The 7,213-nt window shown below is 36.1% G+C and overlaps 1 long non-coding RNA gene across 1 annotated transcript in view; it reads left to right on the forward strand.

The window, feature by feature from the left end:
- Positions 1-5,633, forward strand: part of LOC149917291 (uncharacterized) — a 45,345-nt gene extending 39,712 nt beyond the window's left edge. The window contains exons 2-3 of the long non-coding RNA XR_016468039.1: positions 3,508-3,548; positions 5,099-5,633. This is a non-coding gene — a long non-coding RNA (uncharacterized LOC149917291). The remainder of the gene's footprint in view (positions 1-3,507; positions 3,549-5,098) is intronic.
- The last annotated feature ends 1,580 nt before the right edge of the window (positions 5,634-7,213 follow it).

Genomic DNA, 7,213 nt, shown 5'->3' on the forward strand with positions numbered 1-7,213 from the left:
CCCAACCTATTTTGATATCAGCTGATGCAGCCAGTAAGAGGAGAAGATACTGTACTATCACAGCTTGGTTGTACATATGGATGTAAAGTATATGGATTGCTTTCAGTCTTCAGTATCCGTCTAATTCCATGCTTGTCATAGCAGTTATGATTCAGTGTGCCATCCTGTGTATCCATACAAAGCCTTAGCATGGAGTTTTAGATCCACTTTGCCTAATTATTATGAAAGTCTGAATTTCCTCAAAGAAAAAGCTTGTAATGCAATGTCTTTTAAAACGCACTTCTTGTTCAGCTATCAATCCTCATCCATTTTGAAGGACACTTTATAGATATAAATTATGAGGTCTGTCAGGGGAAGGTTCATAGATAAATGGGTTCAGTCACTGGAATATCACTTCTTACAGGACTGACTGCTGAGTAACAGTAAATTATGTAGACTAAAGAAGTTTATAAAAGCCTGATCAATTCAATTAGCTCACTTCTGAATAGACAGCAGCATATGCAAAAACCAAGCATATGGTGTCACATCACAGGTTCACAAATGTCAGTTTGTCTGTTACTATACAATTGACAATTACTGATTGCCAATGTGGTTACATACAGTATTAGAATAGAGCTGACTTGGCTTTAAAATTTCAGTACTTTTTAAAAATGTTATGCAGCTTCATCCATAAGAATACACTAAAAGATGAAAGATGAAACAATAACCTTTAAATTATATAAGTATTTTTTCCCACCTTGATATCATCCAATAATTGTACTGTGAAAGCCTTGACCTTAGTCATCTCCATCATTTTTGATCTCTTGCCTTAATTTCTCATATAATAAAAAGTGTTCTAGAACAATTCTGTATTTTTTCTTAAATGCTTGACCAATCTGCTTTGAAATGTGTGGTGTAAGAAATAAGATAGTGATAATTTTTGCATAGCTGCCACCTCTGTTTGTGGCCTTTATGTTCAATTGTTCCTAGGCTCATTTCAAAAGCTTGGGAAATATATTTTATCTTTAACTGTGAGCTGAGAGCTTGTATGTCTACCTATGTCTATCTACTGTTATGCAGGAAATATTTCCAAATGATGAAAGAAACAAGCCCCTTAATGCATGACTATTCTTTCCAATACTCACAGAAGGAACTTCAGATAATTTCCTTAGATGCTATCCAACGTACATCTCAATATTTTTATTTTCAGATTTTTTATTTTTATTTATTTTTTAGATGCAGAAAGGAGTGATATATCTTCTTATTTGTTAAGAATAATGATCTGTGTGTGTGTGTTGAATTTCCAGCTTTTTCTATTCGGAGGTGTAACTTCAGTCTCATAAAGATGAAATATCTTCATGTGCAGTAATTATTTCAGGATTACACTAGAGAATCATACATTTGATTTTCCCCAAATGTGGCTGGACTTAGTAAATCTAGATTGTAATGCCAAGGACAAAAATGAAATCTACATAGAATCAATTCCATCATTATGTATTTATTTACCAGTTTTGCTGACTCAATTTTCTTTGCACAGTCTGAATTTGTTTTTCTTCAGGTACTCGGGCAAATCATCATCTACCAGATATATGTGGTTTACAAATGGTGGTTGGAGGAAGATGAATAGAAGGAAAGCGAATTTCTATTTTACAGACATGGTTCAATTCAGTATTCATGTATGATTCAATTACAAGTTTGGTTCAGTTTCAGAGAGAAATAGCATCTTTTATTTTTATTTTGCACATTTTTCTAAAAACAAAAAAAAAGAATGTAATCTATCTGTAATGACTTAGCTTTCTGTTTTTGCTTATACTTATTGTAGCTGAATACTCTGGAATGAGTGTCTTCCTTCTACTTTGGCTATGGAAATTTCAGTTGTCCTTTTATTCCCAGTGGGAATTTTGTCCTCTGTCTAAAGACGGTTACTCTTCCTATTCTTTTGCTTTTCTTTTGCTTCTGTTGTTTGTGATTTGGCATCAGACAAGCAAGTGTACATAATACATTCTTAAGGTGCAGTACAAATCGATGAGTCACCTGCATCTAGACTTCACCCACAATTCGTGCTCCATAAGGCAAGGCAAAGGTTTGTTGTCTTAAACTTTAAGCACACAGGAAATGCTAACACAAAGACAGTATTCTGATTGATGTTATCAGTTATGTAGCCAAAGAAAATCAGCATATGTCCCAGAATATTCTACATAACAATTGCTTGCATATTTACATGGTTGATTTAGGGCCAATAAAAGTGGAGCCCAAACCCTGTCAGTAGAGAGCTGTGCACAATTTCTTAATAACAATGAAAATTGATTTTGCCTAATCACTGGAATAAGAAATTTGACCAAAAATTTTTGAAACTCATAATCAGTTTTTTCATACTGAAAACTGTTGAGATATTTGCAATCAGATTTGTCTTTTTTTTTCAAAATCTGAAATACACTGATAATCTCTACAAAAGTTCATAAACACATGAAGATGAGTGCTCAGACAGGTACAAAAGAGAGATGTATATTCACATCAAATTCCCTTTAAAAATTGCTCTAGGTAAATGAACAGGTACTTACTAGTACAGGTAGAACAGGTAGTTTTCCCATACTTCTCACAGTCAGTTTTTATGGTTTCTTCTTAATCATTGTGGGCAAAGGTGTGGAGTTATCTTTCAGCTTTTTGTTTCAGGAAATATTGCTTCTGTTGAATAGAATAACCAGTAACATGTTTATTTTCTAAATGAATGCTTCCTTTTGCAAATAGAAATTATTTCTTTGAATCTTCCTAAAAAATTCATAGATTTTTCTCTTTTTTCTCTCGTACCCTAGATGAGATACTTTTTTCCCTGAATTGTGTCCTAATTCCATAAAAAAAAAAAGAGAGAAAAAAAAAAGAAAGGAAAGTTTGTGGTAAGCCCACAGTATAAGAAGTTTTGAAAATTGCATTGAATCGCCCACCTCAAATGACTCAATGAGTAGGTAGCAGCCCAGTCATTTCAAGTGGCTGTTTTCCAAATCAGTGATAACTTACCACATTTCACTTTGCACAGACTTTATTCTCATAAAAGGTATATTTTAGAGCCCGGAGACAAAAAGTAACATCAGTCTCAGAGTCTTGTATCAGAAGTGCTATTGCATCCCTATTGTTAAGCCCTGAATGGCAGTACAGACATAATAAACTTCACTTTTCTCTTAAAAATGTTTAGCAAGTTGAAGACCTGAAAGGAAAATAAGCATCCTTGCATATGGATATATACATACATCACAGTTTAAAATATGAGAATGTCAGAAACCTGTTGAAATTAGTTTAGTTGTATATTTTCTGTAGTAATCTAATGCATGTTAGCACAGATGAATACCCACTGAGTTTTTTAGCATGTTTATTTTGGCTGGAAGGAATTTTTCCTCTAAGAAAAGGGTGGGAAACCTGGAACCTGGCAGTAGAGATTTTTTGTCATGGAGGATTTGTAGTAGCAGGGGATGGCCTTTCCAGGCCTCTGAACATGTGAAAACATTGATGTGATTCATACACTTCTCTTTCCAGAAAAGATCTCCTTGCTGCTGTGGGAACATCTCTGCATGGAGGTAAATGCACTTCTTCTATGAACTGGGGGCAGATTTCTGATTTTTTTTTTTTTTCTTGTATTAGATGAGATGTTTATGTAGGAATCACTCCAAAGGGATGCTACGTGACCACTGAAGTCTTCCTTATGCTACAATAACTTCTTTGTGATAGGAGTTTTTCAGCAAGGGGTGTCAGCACAGCTGCTGGCTGTGTGTGTAGCCTGCCTAAACCAGGTCTGGTTTTAGGCAGGCACAATTCAGATGTAAAATTACAGCTAAGAGTACATGTGAGTGCAGTTGTTATCCCCTGGATGATAAGAGCTCAGGTAGATCAACAGGCTTCTCCCCACCTGAGCTGAGAGGCAAAAGGAGAGGAGAAGAGCACGTCTGTACAGTCTGGTGCTAGGTACATGATAAGTGGCTTCAGGAGTGTGGAGACAAGTGTTACAGCATACTGAAGTGTTATTTTAAACAGTGCATCTTAAATGTTGGAAATAATATTTTATTTCTTTTATTCTTGAAAGACTTATCTTTGTGTAGATATCACAAGCCACTGAGTATAATTATTTCTATATGTGATCTATTCTAATAACTGAAATCTGAATTCCTCAGATTGCTAGCACTTAGTCCTAGGATGACTGTAACAACTCTGTTATGTATCCTTCTCTGAATAACTTAAATATGATCTAATATTTCACTCATTTTCTAATGTTGTTTTGATGGTTCATTATTGAGGCAGCCTGACACACCTAATGATAAGACAGTGATTCACTTGTTAATTGCTTTGCCAAATATTAATCATTTGTACAGAAATTTTGTATTACAGATGTCTATTTGAGTACTTTTTTTGTTGTTTGTTTTTAATTCAATTAAAATGGTCTGTTCATTTCTCACAATGAGATAGAAAAGGTCTCCACATTGAGGTGCTATGAAAGTACGGTGACTGTTCTTTGGGAATTTTAAAACTTTTAATGGTTGGAACAACTAAATCGTTCAAAAGTTGTGCAGTGTCAAATATATTGCTTATAGTCATGTATTCCATCTCTCTCTCTCAAAAAAAAATATCAGAAATTGGCTTTTATGAATGTAAGGATCGTGGCTCATGGAAGCAGTGAGTTTAGGAAAATGGGAAGGTAGCCCAGAAGTCTCTGTGGTGAAAGACCCTGGGAAGGGAAGAAATTAGGAAGACAGAAAGAGGGGTTCCTGCTGAGACACTGAGGCTGGGAGCAGAAGGACACTGCTTAAGTATGAACCATGTGGATGCCTTGTTCAGGCAGCATCAATTTTCCCTCTCTGGAGGACCTTAATTATCTTAATTTTCATTTAATGTGTGTTAAGTTCTTGAGACATAGCTGATGCCTGCAGATGTCAGCAGAAACGCTTACCTAATCAAGGCATGTATGGCAGGCATAAACCATATTTCTGTTCTTATGTGCCCTAATAATAGTGTCCTGTTGATGCGAATGTTAGCTGATGTCTGGAAAGCAACAAAAATGTCACAAAATTAGAGAAGGTATAAATATATTTTATAAGGGCTGTTCCAAAAGTGATTTTATTACTTTGGCCCACAGAGTCAGAGACAGATGTTGGTGGTATGGCTGTAGAAGGTGAACCTTCCCACCAATATCCCATTACATTGTATTGCTGTGGGACAGATGGCAGCAGAGGGGCAGTCTGACAAAATGACATCTGAGTGGAAGTATGGATGAAGCAAAGGCATGTTGCTGAATTCCTTCGTGCAGAAAAAAATGATTTTCATTGATGCTTTCTGAATGTTTGTGGAGACTGAATAGTGGATGTGAGCAGAGTACAAGTTGGACTGCATGGGCAACATTTTCCTAGGAACAGTGCTGTCTAGCAGCTGTAAAACAGTGGGTCACCTACGCTGGTGCAGATTTCTTGAGTATGGCATGTAGGCTCTTGTTCATCTCTGGTGAAAATGCAGAGCCAATGGTGGTGGCTGTGTTGAAAAAAGAGTGTTTTGTCCCTGAGAATTTGCTCTATCCACTAGCATTGCTCTTTGCATCTGCAGTTTCCATGGAAATAAGTAGGAGGCATTACTTTCAGAGCTACTTATATAGTTTGAAGGCAGCGTGTGAACTTAGCAATGTTAATTAAAGAATAAGTATTTTCAACATTCCTAGCATGCTTTGAGGATTGATTAATAAGGGTAATGCAATGGAATAATTTTCAACATCATTACCTTGTCCCTTGAACCAGTCAAGCTTGAACCCTCAGGATTTGGCAACACTGTAAAATAAACATTATCAAACACATCTGGCTTTCTGAAGGACAAAACTTTCATAATAATCAAAGTATTTAAATGTGCTGAACTGGAAAATAATGCAAAGAAAAAGGAGTAATTTAAGAAGATGAATTATAAGAACTCTTAGCAGGAATTAGCATAATTTTCTTCAGCTTGGAAAATGTAGGTAGAAACTAAAGTTAAGTCTGGATATATGATGGGAAGATTGCATCTGATTGCAGCCAGCAAACTAGATAATAGCTCAAGTTAGCTATAGTTATGGATGAAGTTACTTACCAGATCTTTAAATGTATTAAGTATGTAAGAATATAACATATATAGTATATATAAAATCCTGCAATATATACTAGAAAAATCATAGAATCATTAAGGTTGGAAAAGATTGTTTAGTCCAACTGTCAGCCCATTGCTACCACATCCCTCAATGCCACATCTCTACATTTCTTGAGCACCTCCAGGGACAGTGACTTCACAGCTTCCCTGGACAGCCTATTCCAGTTCTTCACTATTCTTTCCAAGAATATTTTTTTCCTTAAGGCTGTTATCTCTCATCTTGTTAAAAATAGACATTCAGAGGGGGTTGCAAGGCAACTGAGAGGCAATCTACATGTTGTGATGCTGTACAATCATTTCAAGTACATCCCATAAGCGCCTTACTACATGCACTGCTGGAGTAAAATTAGAGCAGCAATTTCTAGTTGTCTCCCCAAAGATATTGAAAGCAATCAAGTTCATGTTTTCTGGCAAATATGCCTGGTAAACCTTAAAACAGGAACTTGATACGAGGATGTTCCCTTAGAACTACCGAAGGCCTGAAACCCAGGAGAACTTAGCCTGAAAGACAAGTGCTATCAAATGGATTGTGTGAAACCTTGGATGGAGCTGGGCCTCTCCATGGCCTTCCAGGACTGTGGTGATCCTGTATATGCTCATGTGGAGATATGTCTTAAATACTGAAAACTGAAGTGTGGTTCCCTTCAAGAGCAGCCTAGCAGAGTTTATGGACCTAGACTTTGGATTGGTTTTGTTCTTTTTTAACTAATTGTCATTATGTAATGATTTAAGTATCTAAATCAGTATCAGCACTATGTCTCTACACAATAGTAAAGACACTACCTGTGAAGCCCAGCCTTATGTCATTATCATATGTTAGATGCTCTTAAAACTATAGTATTCTCAAAGCAACAAAATAACAGCAATAGGATCACAAAACTGCTTGGGCTCGTGCAGATCAAAAGAGTATGATCTGTCCATGGGAAGGACAGGATATTGACTTCATTATAGACAGATCTTCAACAGCTTTTCTGATGCTATCATTTTGCTTATTTACAAGACAGAAAAATAGGCACCATCCTGGTAATACTAAAGCAAGGCTATTTATTTGTTTGCTTGTTTGTTTGTTTATTGTGTGTGCAGGTGT

This window comes from Phasianus colchicus, chromosome 7, assembly GCF_987193195.1.
Source record: "Phasianus colchicus chromosome 7, bPhaCol1.hap1.1, whole genome shotgun sequence".
In the NCBI taxonomy this organism is placed as follows: Eukaryota; Metazoa; Chordata; class Aves; order Galliformes; family Phasianidae; genus Phasianus; species Phasianus colchicus.